The sequence below is a fragment of the Lycium barbarum genome, chromosome 10 (genome assembly GCF_019175385.1).
Source record: "Lycium barbarum isolate Lr01 chromosome 10, ASM1917538v2, whole genome shotgun sequence".
NCBI classification, from domain to species: Eukaryota; Viridiplantae; Streptophyta; class Magnoliopsida; order Solanales; family Solanaceae; genus Lycium; species Lycium barbarum.
In genome coordinates this window covers 111,396,482-111,412,809 of record NC_083346.1, presented here as the reverse complement: position 1 = coordinate 111,412,809, position 16,328 = coordinate 111,396,482, and positions in this window count along the sequence as shown.

Sequence of the window (16,328 nt, the reverse complement as noted above, 5' to 3'; positions counted from 1 at the left end):
CCCATTTTTTATTGTACAATATACACACATCAGTGAGCCCGCCTTATTTTTATGGAATTTACGCTCATGATTTATTTTTATTTTTATTTTTATTTTTTTGGTCACATCAGCATTAGAGGTGGAAAATAATTGAAATGAAAGTTGTTAAGGGGGGTATATAAATATAACTTAAGTTTAGTTGCTAAAGTGAGTTTTGCTGCCAAGTTCAGGGATGAAAATATGTCTTTTCTCTTCTTTTTTTTTCCCCTTAAATTTTATTCTTATAGGAGTAATAACTAAATATGGACTAATAGCTTGTTTGGCCAAGCTTTTAAAATCAACTTATTTTAAAAAATATTTTTTTGCTTTTTGGCGAAAAACAGTTTGTGTTTGGCCAATTAATTTAAAAAGCACTTTTGAGCAACAATTAGTGTTTGGCCAAGTTTTAAAAAGTGTTTCTATATGTATTTTTTCTCAAAAGTACTTTTCAAAAAAGTGCTTTTGGGCAAAAATTATTTTTTTAGCTTCTGAAAAACTGTTTCTACTACTCCCCAGAAACACTTATTTTCTCCCAAAAGCTTGGCCAAACACCCACTTCTTTTCAAATAAGCACTTATTGAAAAAATTAGTACTTTTGGGGAAAAAATGAACTTGGACAAACAGGCTATAAGGGCAAGTGAGATACAATAGTAAAAATTGCATCCACGCCTTAGGTGTTCGTGGTTCCATTTTATTCGGTTTATTTATGTCAATATCAAAATATGTTTTTCATAATAAATGATAATGTTCCTTTAACTCCATCCCTTCAATTAGGAGTGTATAATGAAAACCAATAAACTACACCAAACTGATAATTCGAATCAAATCGGAAAAAAAAAATTGATTAGTGGTTTGGTTTGACTTGATTTAGTATTAGAAAAAAAAACCCCGATCATAATTGGTTTGGTTTGGTTTTAACTAAAAAAGGTCAAACCGAACCAGATCAACCCGACATTACATGTATACAAATTTTTAATATATTTTATACATAAAAGATTTGCTTATAATGTAATTTATAAATATTTATTAAGATTTTTCATAGTTTTTGTCATTTAACATATTATTTTAAGCTTGGACTTAGAATTTTGAATGTTTCAATAAGTTTTATAGCCTATAGATGTTAGTAACTCAAATAAAGTCCAAATCAAAACCAAATCAATTAACCCCTGAACTTGGCACGAAAACTCAGTTTGGAAACTAAACTTAACTTGTATTTATTTACCCCTTTAACAACTTACGTTTTAATTATTTTCTCCCTCTAGTGGCCCAGACCAGTTGAGGGCTGGGTATTGTTAGACACGCACGAGTGATACGCTCAAATTACACCTATTAATGGCGTAAAGCGGACGTTGTCAAATATAGTAACCCAACAAAGGTTGGGGTCGAATCCCACAGGGAATATGGAGAGAAAAGAGTACTAATCGTATGCGATACCGATCTTTAAATGCTTTAATCCTATTCCGGATAGTTTGAATTGATTGTTTAATAATGTAATTGAATACTTTGACTTAAAATGTAATTAATGTGAGAGAGAGAGACTAAGGTTGTGTTCCCCAATTTGATTAGATATTATGCTTCAGGTTTCAAGGTGATATACTTCTAATGGTTGTTCTATGAATATGCACTTGGTCTCTTAAAGACTTCTTAATGTTTCCCAACAGTTAAGCAAGATTTCCTCTTTATGATTCTTCCGAATATAAAAGAGTTACAATCGAAGAGCGACCAATAATGCCAATTTAGACTTATTCTTATTCCTAAGTTAGTTTATTAAACGAGGGTTAACGCCTCGAGTCATTGTTATTCAATCTTACCAATATTGACTCTCTTTCCCAAGAAAAGTCAATATAATGGCTTCGGCTAATGCTTGCAATCATTACCCAACGTTACAACTCAAAGATAGAATAAATAACAACAACCATTATGCATATATCATAAATAGAAACTCATTCACATAATACCCATCATGGGATTCACAACCTTAGAATTGAAATTAGCTACTCATAATGTTTCTTGACAGAAAAAGCTTAAAGATTAACATAATACACTTACAATACTAATACAAGATGGAATGAGAGTGAAGTTGTTGCCTTAAATGCTCCAACCACTTCAAGATTAAAAACCTAGGGTTTATGCCTCTAAAATAAAATCTGAATAATGAATTAAAACCCTACATTATGTATTTATAGAGCCAAAAATCGCGCCAAGTTTCTGGACAAAAATGCCCTTACGCCGCATTGTTACGGACCGTAACTCAGGTTACGGTCCGTCCTTCATTTCGTCATTTGACCACTTTGACGTTACGGCCACCATGCGACGGATCGTACCCTATGTTACGGTTCGTCCTTCTGAAGCGTAAGTGGTGACAATTACTTGGCAACTCTCTGGAATTTTGGCTGATGTTACGGTGAAGTGTTACGGACCGTAACATGAGTTACGGACCGTAACACTGAAGGTTTTATTGAAACTCTCTGGAAATTTAGCTCATGTTACGGTGACATGTTACGGACCGTAACATGAGTTACGGACCGTAACACTCCACCGTAACACTGATGGTTTCAATGAAAACTTTCTGGAAATTCAGGCCCTGTTACGGTTCAAAGGTACGGACCGTAACATGAGTTACTGACCCTGTTACGGTCCGTAACATGAGTTACGGTCCGTAACATGAGTTACGGAGCGTCGCTTAGCTCCAATTTGTCCGTTTTTTCAGCATTACTTCTCATTTCCGATCCTTAGTTAATCAACCCTATAAAACACAAAAATAACATAAGAAACAATGTAAAAACACTTAAAATCAAGCAACATGTCTAGTTACAAAGGCATAAAATGTGCTAAAATTCACGACACATCAACGAGCTCATGGGTGAAACTTCATTATTTATTCCCCAACTTATTTTTACCCGTCCCCACATAAAAAAACCCGACCCAGCCCCAATTAACCTGACCCATCCCAAACAAAAACCCAACCACGGTTCCCAATCGACATTTTGCCTTTTCCACTACACAACCAAACCTCCACACTACACAAACCGATCATTGCAAAGTTAAAAACCCAAAATATACGTAAATCTTGTCGTTTCTGAGTGATATTGAAGATTAGTTAGCCACAAAGGTACACGATTCTTGTTTTTCGAAGTTAGGGTTGGTCTAGATTTCGATTTTACTATTTTATATGCAAAAAAAAAAAAAAAAAAAAACTTTAACTTCGTTTTTTTTTTTGTTGTGTAAATGGTAACTGAATCTTGCAATTTTTCATTTGTTTTCAATTTTAGGTTTTGTGAAAATGGACGACGTGTTTGTGGCTTTGAGGTTTAACCACAGAGGTAATTTAGAAAAAAAAAACCTCGTATTAAGCATGTTGGAGGTAGTGTGACAGATTATTTTGATGTTGATCTTGATGAATTCTCTTATTTTGAGCTTGTTTACTATGTTAAAGAAATAGGTTACAATGTTTCATCTTGTTGTGTATATATTAGACCACCTAAATGTCTTTTTGTAGTAGAAGTTAAAAGTGATAGGGACATTATTGGTATTGTACCTCAATTAAAAAACGGAGATATTGTTGTAATTTTTGTCACGCATCTTGTTGAGGAACCTATTGTGGTCCCCCCTGCTCTTCCACCTATTACCCTTGTGGGTGGGGAATCTTTTACTGCTTTTGATAACCCCGCATGTGAAGATGTAGATGAAAAGGCTGGGGCAGGTGAAGGTAGTCAAACATTTGGGGGTAGTGAAGGCTTAGGGTTTGAAGAGGCTGCTGGTCTTGATGAACCCTTGGGTGGGACTTCAGCTGCTACTGCAACTACTACTACTTCAGCAGGTGATAATTATGATGATTCTGACTTAGAAAGTAAGAGTGAATCTGAGGAGTCTGACAATGTAGCTGTAGAGGAAGGTGAAAAAGAAGAAGAATTTGATAATGATGTCCATGATGAGGATACGAATCTAAGGAAAGATAGGGTGGCTGTAAAATAAAAAACGAAGAAAGAAAAGGCTAAGAGATCTGAAGGGATAGATTTCGGGCCAAAAGGTGTAGATATGGGACATGATGAATATTTATCTTAGAGTAAGAGTACATTTGAAGGAAAATTGGGTGGGGATGAGCCATTTTATGACTCAGATGAACCTGTTAGCTTTGAAATAGAGATTGATGATGAAGGTGTGGTTGAAAAGCCTACCAAAAAGTCAAGTAGACCAAAAAGAATTAGAAATAGGGTTATTTTTTATCCTAAGTATAAAGAAATAGTTTGGGAGACTGGTCTTGCATTTGAAAGTGCTAAACATTTTAGGAAGTCACTTACTAGGTATTCAGTTCAAGAACATGTAGAGTTGGATAAATATGTCAATGAACCAACTAGGGTGAGGGTAAAGTGTACTGCTGGTTGTCCATGGTTATTGTTTGCCAGTTATGATTCTAGAACAAATGATTTTGTTGTGAAGAATTATAATCCTGTTCACAAGTGCAATGGCACAACAAAGAACAAGTTGGTGAATTCTTTGTATATTTCAGAAAGGTACAAGGATAGAATTATTTCTGAACCTGACATTAGAATTTTTGAGCTCCAAAATATGGTAAGAAAGGAATTGGAGGTGTATATTGGTAGGATTGTGGCAAGGAAAGCCATAAGCATTGTTTCGCAACAAATCATGGGTGACAATGTGAAGGAGTTCAAAAGAATTTTGGATTATAGGGATGAGCTTTTAAGGACTAATCCAGGTAGCACATGTGTGGTTAGGCTGAGTGAAGAAACTTTTGAAGGTGGAATCAAAATGTTTCAGTCCTTTTATATATGTTTTGATATCATGAAGAAGGCATTCAAGGTTGGTTGTAGGAGAGCAATTGGGTTGGATGGGTGTTTTTTAAAAGGTGTTAGTAAAGGCCAATTGTTTGTGGTTGTTTATAAGGATGGGAACAACCAGATGCTACCACTGACTTGGGCAGTGGTTGAAGTTGAGAATACTTTTACTTGGAGATAGTTTGTCAACATTCTAAGGCATGATCTTGAGCTTGGAGATGGGACTGGTTTGACAACTCTTTCAGATATGCAAAAGGTAATGTATTCTTGGTTATTGATTTCTAAATTTTTTTCATTCTCTTTAACTTATGTTGTTGTACTGTTACCTAATCTTTTTTACATGTTATTGTAGGGTCTGGATATAGCCATTAAGGATCTGTTACCAAATGTAGAACAAAGAATGTGTGCAAGACATGTTCTTGCCAATTTTTCCAAGAAATGGAAAGGCATAGAGATTAGAAAGTGCTTCTGGAGATATGCTAAGTCCATATATGAGCAGGAGTTGCAAAAAAAATTGGATCATATAGAGAAGTTAGGTGATGGAATAAATGGAGATTTGCTATATTACAACATAGATAGGTGGTCCAAAGTCTACTTTAAATACCTCAACTGTTGTGATAGTGTTGACAACAACATGACCGAGAGTTTCAATTCATGGATGTTGGGGCCAAGGCACAAGACAATTCTTGAGGAAATTAGAGTCAAAATGATGAGAAGGGTAGGACAACTAAGAGTGTTTTCTGAGATTGGATAACAAACATCAGCCCAATGGCTTTGAAGGTATTGCAAGAGAACACATCAAAGTCAATGAAGTGTACTCTTGAATGGAATGGTGAATATGGTTTTGAGGTCAAGGACAGTTGGGGTAATAAATTCATAGTAAATCTGAACACCAATACTTGCACTTGTAGATCTTGGATGCTGAAAGGTATTCCCTGCTGTCATGTCATAGCTGCACTTCATTTCAGAAAATTGGAACCTATTGACTATGTTGCACATTGGTACACTAAGGACACTTACCTCAAAACATACAACTCATTTATTTAACCTGTTACTAATATGGTAATGTGGCCAAAGTCAACCAATCCTCCTTGTCACGCCCCGAACAATGGCCTGGGCGTAACACGACACTCGGTGACATACTGCATGTGACCGAGCGAACCACATGGCCTGCTAAATCATCATGAGGCATACATGAGCGGAAATATAGCATGAACGTGATGAGCTTTTATAAAACATGATATGTCATAATAATTTAATGAAATACTTGTTTAAATCATAAATGCGGAAGTAACATGAGTCGAGCCAAAGATGGCTAAACACCTTGCATGTCTAACATAACTAAACTTTCTAGTCTATGAAACCTCTAATCGTGAATCTTGACTGGAAAACGTACTTGCTGGGACAAGTCCTCCTAGCATACCTTTAAATGCATGACTAGTAAAATAAAGATAACTGACTAAACCTCGAATGAGATGGGGCTCACCAATGAGCTGATACGAGCAAATCCTACTGAGCAGATGCGGCGTCCTGTAAATACGTAACTGCATCGTGAAATGCAGGCCCCCGGGAAATAGAAGAGGACGTCAGCACATTAAATGTACTGGTATGTAAAGCAACTGAATGAAATAACATGGGACATGAAATAACATGATAAGAACTGAAACTGAAAACCTAGACATGAACATGAGTTTGAGCATGAGTACATATATATATAACATAAGTAAAACATGATAAGTAGGGAGAGCATTTCATGAACCGATATGTGATATCACCACGTGGGTACGTGGAGTCTGGTACCTCGCCGGACCAGCAGAGCCCTCATACCTTGCCAGGGTATAAGGTGGTAACATGCCTGATGGATCCATTCAGTGTAAAATTAAGGTATCGTCCTAACTGGGCGAAGCGATCCTTGTCCTATGGTGGCTACATAGTTTCAGGCTATCTGAGCCTTCTCGGTAATTCGTGCAACTCCCAAAAACATGAACATAATATAGTTGGCTAAGAAGCCCGTGATTTTCGTGAATTAACTTGTACTTGTCTTGTAATCATGATTTCACGAAATAACTTGTAAACATGGTTTCATGAAATAACTTGTATTTAGTATGTTTGTATCTTGTATCATAGCATGAAAGTAATTATATAATATAGTTGCATGAAAACTTGTAGACATGTAGGATATTCATGAAATAATCATTTTTTATTTTAAAACATGCATACAAGAACCCATGGAATATAAGATATGGGTTTTCATGGATTATGGACTGATTTTCAATAATCATATGGAGTTATTAAGAACACAATGGTAGAATAATAGCAATTCATACATAATATAATCATGGACATGGACCTAGGGTTGTCATGAGCATGGTATAGAAAACCCTAGTTTTCGTAGAGAATCATAATTTATGGATTATGAGGCGTGGGGAAGAACAATGATGTTCCTACACGTAGATAGTAACTCTACATACCTTAATCGCTCCAAAACTTGAAGAAAATTCTAAATCTTTGAAGAAGAATTCCAAAAGCTTTGAATTTGGAAACCTTGAGAGGATTTTCACTGATTTTCGTAGCTACTGTTCGTGGCTCAAAGGGTACTTCTCCGGACCTCCAAATCCAATCTTCACCGTTCATATTTTAGAATTATGTGTTATTAACACTCAGTTATAATTTGGGCTTGATCCAACGGTTATATTATCGGAAAACACCAAATTAATATGGTTGGTCGGAATGAAACTCAACAGAAAAATACTAGAGTTTTCTCCAACTTTTTACAACTCTTGATTTTTATAGGGTAAAGGGATGGATGGATTTATTCTAGTCTTTATAAATGATAAATCTTGTAGAATACAAAGGTTCTTGATTAAAATATTTACCATGGAGGAAACCTTAGGAAACTAGATTGTCAAACCAAATTCTTGAAGGTTTCTTGATTTTTCTTGATTGCAAGAATGAGTTTCTTGCAAGATTGAAGTGTCTAGGTTCTTTAGGGATGGAGGTAGAGAGAAAAAGAATAGTCTCTTAGGGTTTAGAATAGTTTTAGGGACGTTTTTACTTCATACAATAATAAAATAAGGAGTCCCAATTCGAGTAGGAAAAGGCTAAAAACGTAACCCAAAATCTGAAAATTCTGCTCCAATCAGTGATAGTAAAACAGGCATAACTCTTAGCACAGGGCTCTGTTTGAGCTCCATAAGATACCGTTGGAAAGCTATTCCAAAGGGTACAACTTTCATGTTTTAAATTTTCTCAAATTATCAACTAATCAAGGAGTTATGGGTGCCCGAAGTAGGCTGGTCAACCACTTTCGTAATACGTACAAACTTTCAAATTTTTCTCTAAAACTCTAACATTACGAGTCTAACATGAGTTCTAAGATACGAGGTGTTACACTCCTGTCCTCCCACCTGAGATTAAAAAGCTGCCAGGTAGGCCAAGGAAGTGTAGAAGAAAGGAGCAGACAGAAAACAAGACAGGGAAGCTGTCAAAAGAGGTGTTGAGATGACCTGCAGCTTGTGCCATACAAAGGGTCACAATAAGAAGTGTTGTACTATAAATCCACAATCTGTGAGAGGCAGAGGAAGGACAAGGGGGAGAGCGACAAGTACCAGTTCAACAAGGTCAAGTGTTGGTTCTTCTAAAGTAATAAGTAATTCCCAACCAAGTAGAGGAAGGGTAAGACCAAGAGGTTCTACCAAACGGGTAGAAACTTTCCTTGTTATTTACTACTTAATTAAATATTAGAGTCTTACATTGAGACTAACTACTTAAATATGAATTAGGCCATGGCTGCTGCATCATTTCAATCTGGAAGGGCTGCAGCATTTCAATCTGGAAGGGCTACAGGACAGTCGTCTACATCACAGGTATTACTTTGCTTGTTAAATTACCACTTAATCAATTTTACAACTCTAAGTGTTTGACACCTTAAATGTGACTTAGGCTTCTGATGCAAGTGCATCAGTTACTGGAAGAGGGGCATCTTTAAGAGGCCAAGATTGTGGGAATGGGAGTGCTTCATACCTAAAGTGGTTTCAAAATTGTCAATGTAAGTTTGCATCCTCATTAATCATTTACTACAAACAATCTAGCCTAATGGAGATCTATTTTGCTAATGTAGCTTGGAATGGCAAATCAGTCTTCAATCATGCCTATGAATTTAGCAGTCGTCACTGGTAGTCTTGGACATCACAAACCAAGACCAGGAGGACTGAAATGGAAAAGGAGTCCAGCTATAACACAACAAGGTCTTCAACAGATGTGTGGACAAAAGAGAATGAAAACAAGGGCCAAAGCTGTTGAGTTGAACTCTTTAAGTCAAACAAGTTCATCAGCTACCCAGAAATGAAATGGAAAAATGAAGTTGAATTAGTTTAGTCCTGTATATGTATGTATTTGGTACTGACTGTTATGCAGCAGTGACTGCAGATTTTGATGTTGTTTTTGTGAAACAATTATGGTAGATGATGTACATTTGTCAAAGAAATATGCACTTAGGCTTATTTTAGTCTTTATCAATTCTGTAGCTGTAACTGGAATTTTGCCCTGTATTGACATTCTAATCTTGCAATATTAAGTAGCTGTGACTGGAATTTTGCCTTGTATTGACATTCTAATCTTGCAATATTAAGCAACTGTGACTGCACTGTTGTTGTATCTTTCCTGGTTTTGTGACAGTTCAGTCTTGCATTATTGTGTATGACATTAAATGCATAGAGAAGCTGCCCAGCTGTGACTGCAATGTTGTGTATAACACTAAATGCAGTGAACAGATTTGAGCAGTGTTTACACATTTGAGCAGTGTACAGATTTGAGCAGTCAAGCACATTGAATGGATGCAAGTAAATGCATTGTACAAATTTGAGCAGTCAAACACATTGAATCCGAGTTAGTAAATGATGGTAGTTGGCACTTGGGAGTGATGGTCAAAACCAGTGAATCTGAGACTTCATTAACTACTTGATCACACTAACACTATAACTCAACTCAACTATAAATAGGCCTTCTTTCCATCTCACTTTCACTCAACTCAAATAACTCTTAACTCATATAGTGATATTAAAGAGGCAGCCTTCATCTAAGATGGATGACATGGAAATGGCCGCATGATTTGACAAAGAATTGACGAAATCATACGTCCAAAAGACGATTTTGTAAGTGTTGTCATATTATATATTTTCAATTGTTCTTTTACCTCTTTTGGTAATAACATGTTTTTTTTTGCAGATCCTTCCAACTGACATACTGGAATTTCTTCAAAACACCGACAAGGACGCTGTTGTTCATTACGACGATCATGAGTATAATATGAAATACAAGGTTGGCGTATACACGCGCCTCGCTCAAGGCTGGATAACCTTCATTGATGCTACCGGATTAGGGATAGGAGATGTGTTGTATTTTAAGGCATGCTTAGATGAGAACCGCATAGTGTTTTTTGTTCATGTAAAGGAGGATCCGGAGATCGTAATGATAGATTAGGTCTCCGGATTCTCTATTTAAAGTAATTTATAAAATTTCTCAACTTTTGCTATCAATTTGAAGGTAATATTTTCCATAACAACAAAATTCTTCAACAAGAGCATAAAGTTCTTTCATGACATTTACATTACAACAAGAGCATAAAGTTCTTACATTACCTACTACGCGATTACAACATACAACAACATAAATTCAGTTGATTAAGGACGCCGCCAAAAAGCCAATAAATATTCCCCATGAAATCAAGTGCAATATCCTTGTATTTGCAAGTTTCTCCTTTAAGTTTAGAACTTTTTTCAAGTCAAATTGTTGTTTACTCTTCAAGCCAATGAATTCCTCCTTCATTTTGTTCACTTCAATTAGATGTCTAGCCTCAATGGCAATTAATTCTTCTTGCAATTTGTCCCTTTCGATCTTGACCGCATCTAACGACGATGTCAAATTTTAAACATTATTTCACTGAATCTGAGGGAACAATTCATCTTCCCATTCCCAAAATTCACAAGAATTGCCCTTAGGCCTCGGACATTTGTAGAATTTTCGTTCGGGATTAATAGGAGTTGATGAAGTGAGGTGTTTTGCAATGGTGCCACAATTACATTTTACGTGAGATGAACAACTACCTTGAGACATTTATAAACTCATAAATTTTTTGAATTAGAACAGAGTGTGATTATGGACAGAAATTTGGTGGAGGAAGAATACATATATGAAGGAGCAATGGTGTGAGCAAGAGGAATTTCATGAATGGAGGAAAAAATAGGGTTGATTGAAGGTGTGATGAAGATGAAGATGAAGAACAATTTAGGGTTTTAAAGGGTGGTGGGTCGGGTTTGGGATTTGAAAGGGGGAACGGTATTATAACCGTTACCCCCATTTAAATAATCTATTTCTATTAAAAAAAACGTTAAAACAAATTAATTAACGCGTGGGTCAGACAGTCAAACACGCGCCCAGGTCTGGGCCACTAGAGGGGGAAAATAATTAAAACGTAAGTTGTTAAGGGGGGGTAAATAAGTACAAGTTAAGTTTAGTTTTCAAACTGAGTTTTCGTGCCAAGTTCAGGGGTTAATTGATGTATTTTCTGTTTTAAAAAGTGCTTCTATGTGTATTTTTTCTCAAAAGTACTTTTCAAAAAAGTGTTTTTGGGCAAAAACTATTTTTTTAGCTTCTGCAAAACTGTTTTTACTACTCCCAGAAACACTTATTTTCTCCCAAAAGCTTGGTCAAACACCCCACTTCTTTTCAAATAAGCCCTTATTGAAAAAATAAGTACTTTTGGGGGGGAAAATGAACTTGGCCAAACAGGCTATAAGGGAAAGTGAGATACAATAGTAAAAATTGCATCCACGCCTTAGGTGTTCGTGGTTCCATTTTATTCGGTTTATTTATGTCAATATCAAAATATGTTTTTCATAATACATGATAATGTTCCTTTAACTTCATCCCTTCAATTAGGGGTGTACAAAGAAAACCGACAAACCGCACCAAATTGATAATTCGAATCAAATCGGAAAAAAAAAATTGATTAGTGATTTGGTTTGACTTGGTTTAGTATTAGAAAAAAAAAAACGATCATAATTGGTTTGGTTTGGTTTTAACTAAAAAAAGTCAAACCGAACCAGATCAACCCGACATTACATGTATAGAAATTTTTAATATATTTTATACATAAAAGATTTGCTTATAATGTAATTTATAAATATTTATTAAGATTTTTCATAGTTTTTGTCATTTAACATATTATTTTAAGCTTGGACTTAAAATTTTGAATGTTCCAATAAGTTTTATAGCCATAGATGTTAGTAACTCAAATAAAGTCCAAACCAAAACCAAATCAATACTAATGCTTATAACAAAAGTAATTCAATCCCAACACTGGGAATGACAACAATGTTGAATATCTATTCTTTAGTTTTGCATTGTTAATTTAGATAATAAAAATACGTAACTTAATTTTTTTTCTTTTTCATGTAATTAATACTCATTAGTCGTACTAATTTTAGCATGAGTTAGCATTTTTAGATGATGAACATTTTCATTATACCTTACTAATTAGCAATATTTATTTTATGCTATTTCATTATTTTTTTTGTTGAATATTTCATTACAATGTCATCATTCATTTCACATTTTTGTTATTTTCTTAAGAAAATCTTAAGTGAATGGTTGTGTCTTATTAGGAAGAAATAAATATTTTAAGTTAAAGTTATATTTTGTATGAAGATTTTCCGGAGAAAAAAAACCCAAAAAATCGAAAAACAAGAAGTCGAAAAACTCGACTTTTATTGATTTGGTTTGGTTTATTGATTTAAAAACCCGACATAATTGGTTTGGTTTGGTATTTGAAAAACTCGAACCAACCCGATCCATGTACACCCTAACCTTCAACTTTAAGAAGTTTACTGTTCTTTTTGGTTTCCCAAAAAAGAGTATCTCTTTCTATATTTTGTAAGGTGACAATTCATGCACCTTACATGACAAGTTTAGAACTAAAAGATTCAAAGGACATTTTAGTACATTACACATCTTTAATTTAGGACCACGAGATTCAAAAGCCTTTTTTTATTCCTTAAACTTCATGTCCGGTCAAACTAAGAACTTAAATTAGGACGGATGGAGTAATCTAATACTAATGATCTTTCATTTTTATATTCTTTCAAGCTTAAATTTTAATAAAAATAAACACGAAATTTAATATGAAATCTAAAAAAAGATATACTCTTGTTTTTTTATTATGACAAATTACCAATAAAACACTATCTCAAAATCGAAAAAGACGCTAGAATTGAATAGACTTATAAACAGAGGAATTAAGAGATTGAAGCATTTCAACAACGCTCGATTAAAGAAAGTTTTTGTGCACGTGAGAGCCAGATATTATTCAAAGCAAATAAATGAAGTGGATGCATTATAATTCTATTAAATATGAGATCTCGTGAAAAGCTCACAAATTAAATTTTTATAGACATAGTTTTTTAAAAGTGTTAGTGCGGAAACGATAAAAATACAGTAATTAACGTGGTTCGGATCGATGTGATTCTAGTCTACGGAAATCGGCCGGCAGTTATATTAATATCAAGGGAGAAAAGTTACAAGATTGAATACTCTTATATTGTATGTTCTGTCCTTCTTAATAAATCCTAGCTAGCATGTATTTATACTACTAGGTCTAATATTTTCCTAAAAAGGATCTAAATCCCAATAACACTCGAAAACCAGCCAAAAAAAAGTTTCCTTTTATTTCTTTTCCGCTTTTGAGTAGGAATTGGTTTGAATATCTTCTCAACTGCACAATCTCCACCTTAAGATGAATTTCGAGCTTCCATATGAACGTCATTCAGCCCAATGTCTCTAAGCCTACGTGAGCTAACTCCGTGTAGAAAACAAGAGACACCATCCACATAACCAAGGACCGAGAAGCCTTCATTTGTCATCCTACAAAAAGTTAGACCAACATTCGAAGAACCTTTAAGATATCTCAATATCCACTTAATTGCTTCCCAATGTGTCTTATCCGGATTAGACATGAATCGACTTATCACACTCACTGCTTGAGCAATATCAGGCCGAGTGCAAACCATAACATACATAATGCTACCAACTGCACTGGAATAAGGAACTTTTGACATGCACTCCACCTCTTACCTTTCAAACGTTTTAAACTAAGTATGACACTTATTTGGAATATTGAGCATTAGCCAATAATAGACTTAGAAATTGTCAATTATTCTGACAATATTATTTATGAGATCTTTTAAAGAAATTAAATAATGATAAGTTAAGCGGAATAAAAGGGGGTTAGTGAAATGTTCTTTTTTACCTTTTAAAAAACAAATTACAGAGAAGACAAAATAGTCATTTAATTATTTTCCTTCAATTTAGGACTTTAAAATCAACTAATATTTTGCATATTAAAACCAACAAATCATTTGTAAAATGCTATCAGGTAAGATGCAAATAATAACGAAATTCATCATCTTTACATGTTCATGAGGTATTGTGTTAAAGAAATACTAACACTTATTTCATGATTTTAAAAATGTTGCATTTGTTTTAACGTTAATTATTCCTTCTCAATATTTTTTTATATATTTATTGCTTGACGCGATACACAAGTGTAACGCACGTACCCCGAACTAGTTTGAATAAAAGAACAGAATTCTTCAAAGATCTCTTTTATTTTGCTTTATATTAAAACAAATTCAGAATGGGCACAAAAGATCCACACGGAAAAAAACCACTTGTATCCTGTTTTAAATTTTCAAATGTCAACTATTTATTAGCATAATAAATAACAACAACAACAATAACATACCCAGTTAATCCCACAACGTGGGGTCTGGGGATGGTAGAGTGTACGCGGACCTTACCCCCATCTTAGGTAGGGAGACTGTTTTCGGAAGACCCTCGGCTCAAGAGAAAGCACATATTTATTATGCTATGTGCACTTAATTATACAAGTAGTCAACGTTGGTACCTAATAGTGAAGATCATTAATATCCAAGTAATTTTATATGGCTCATTGGTGCCAACCCTAGGACTTAGGTTCGGGGGACAACAGCCATGGACGGATATAGCTAATGAATAGTGGGTGCCACTTATTTCCATTCCATAAATACACGTGCGGGTTCATCTGGATACTCTTCGATCAAAATTACACTGCATATATAAAGTTAACATTATTTTTTTATGTATATATAGTAATGTTGACCCCCCTTAGCTTTTTCGTGTGTTTACTTCTTTATATTTTTAAACTCCCTTAGTAAAAAATCTTAGCTCCGTCACTGCTTGTATCAGTGTTAATCCATATCAAATTATGAATGCAAAATATATATTTTTTAACTTGGAGCCATTTGTCCATAGTTTTGTTTTAAAATGCTGGAATAATATTTGAAGATTATTTTCGAATAATTGTTTGTTTATCAAATTGATCAATTATTTCAACTTCAAATTTAAAGTACGGAATCAGAAGTTTCTGAAATTAAAAATATAGTAATTCAAACTATAAGAAATAAGAGTAATTCAGATTGATAAGAATAAATAGATATAGCAAATAAATGCAATATGGAATCTGAAGTTTGAAAAATAGATTTTAGTAGTTTTTCAAGTTTCACTCACTTAACTTGAATCATGTTTTCATGCTCAACCACAACTTTAATTTTCAAATAACATTTTTCAACTTAACTTTAAGTATTTTTTTTTTTCAAATGTCAAGTAATTTTTATCCAAATGCCTAATGAATGGTAGTTTGGGAGACTACTAAAACCTTTTGACTTTAATAGTTATTTGGATTCGCATCAAGTAGAGTCAGTAGACTTACTAAAGGAATTAAACATTCCATTAGAATTGTATTCTTCGTTGAGTTAAAAATTCGAGACCTCTAACTATACGCGAAGAAATTTCAATTATTCCACCACATTTTTATGTGCGTTTGATTGTGCGTAACTTTCACATTTAAAAAGAGTTCCTACCACACGCAATATACATACAAGTTGATTATGTAAGATGTCGAGATTACTAACTAAATATTGAACCTTTTTTCTTTATTTCACCATACATCGTATTGCGTTTGATTATATCTTTGACATTTGAGGACTCTTTCGTCCCAAATTGTTCTTGCATCCCCTATCTATGCTTGTCTCTAATTTTTACATTGGGCGTTAAAATGTTAAAAAAAAAAATTAAAACATAAGGTTTGTTTAAAATGAATAATTTTCTTTAGGTATTTAAATTTTAATACCAATGCAAACCCGTGGTCCATTTGTTTTGATAGTTCACTTAAAATTTTAACCTAAATCGTATAGTTTAGGAGCAAATTTTTGTTTCGGAATATCAAACCAAAATATCTTTTGAAAATTATACGGACCTTAGAGGTAGGTGTAATTGTATACATGGCAAGATATAGCTCGACACGTGGCATGATGGGAATGGAACACGTGACAGTTGGGGGGGGGGGGGGGAGTGAAACATTGCTTAGTCGTTTCATTTAGTCGGAATGAGAGGCCCCGTATAACCCGGAGCAAACCTTCC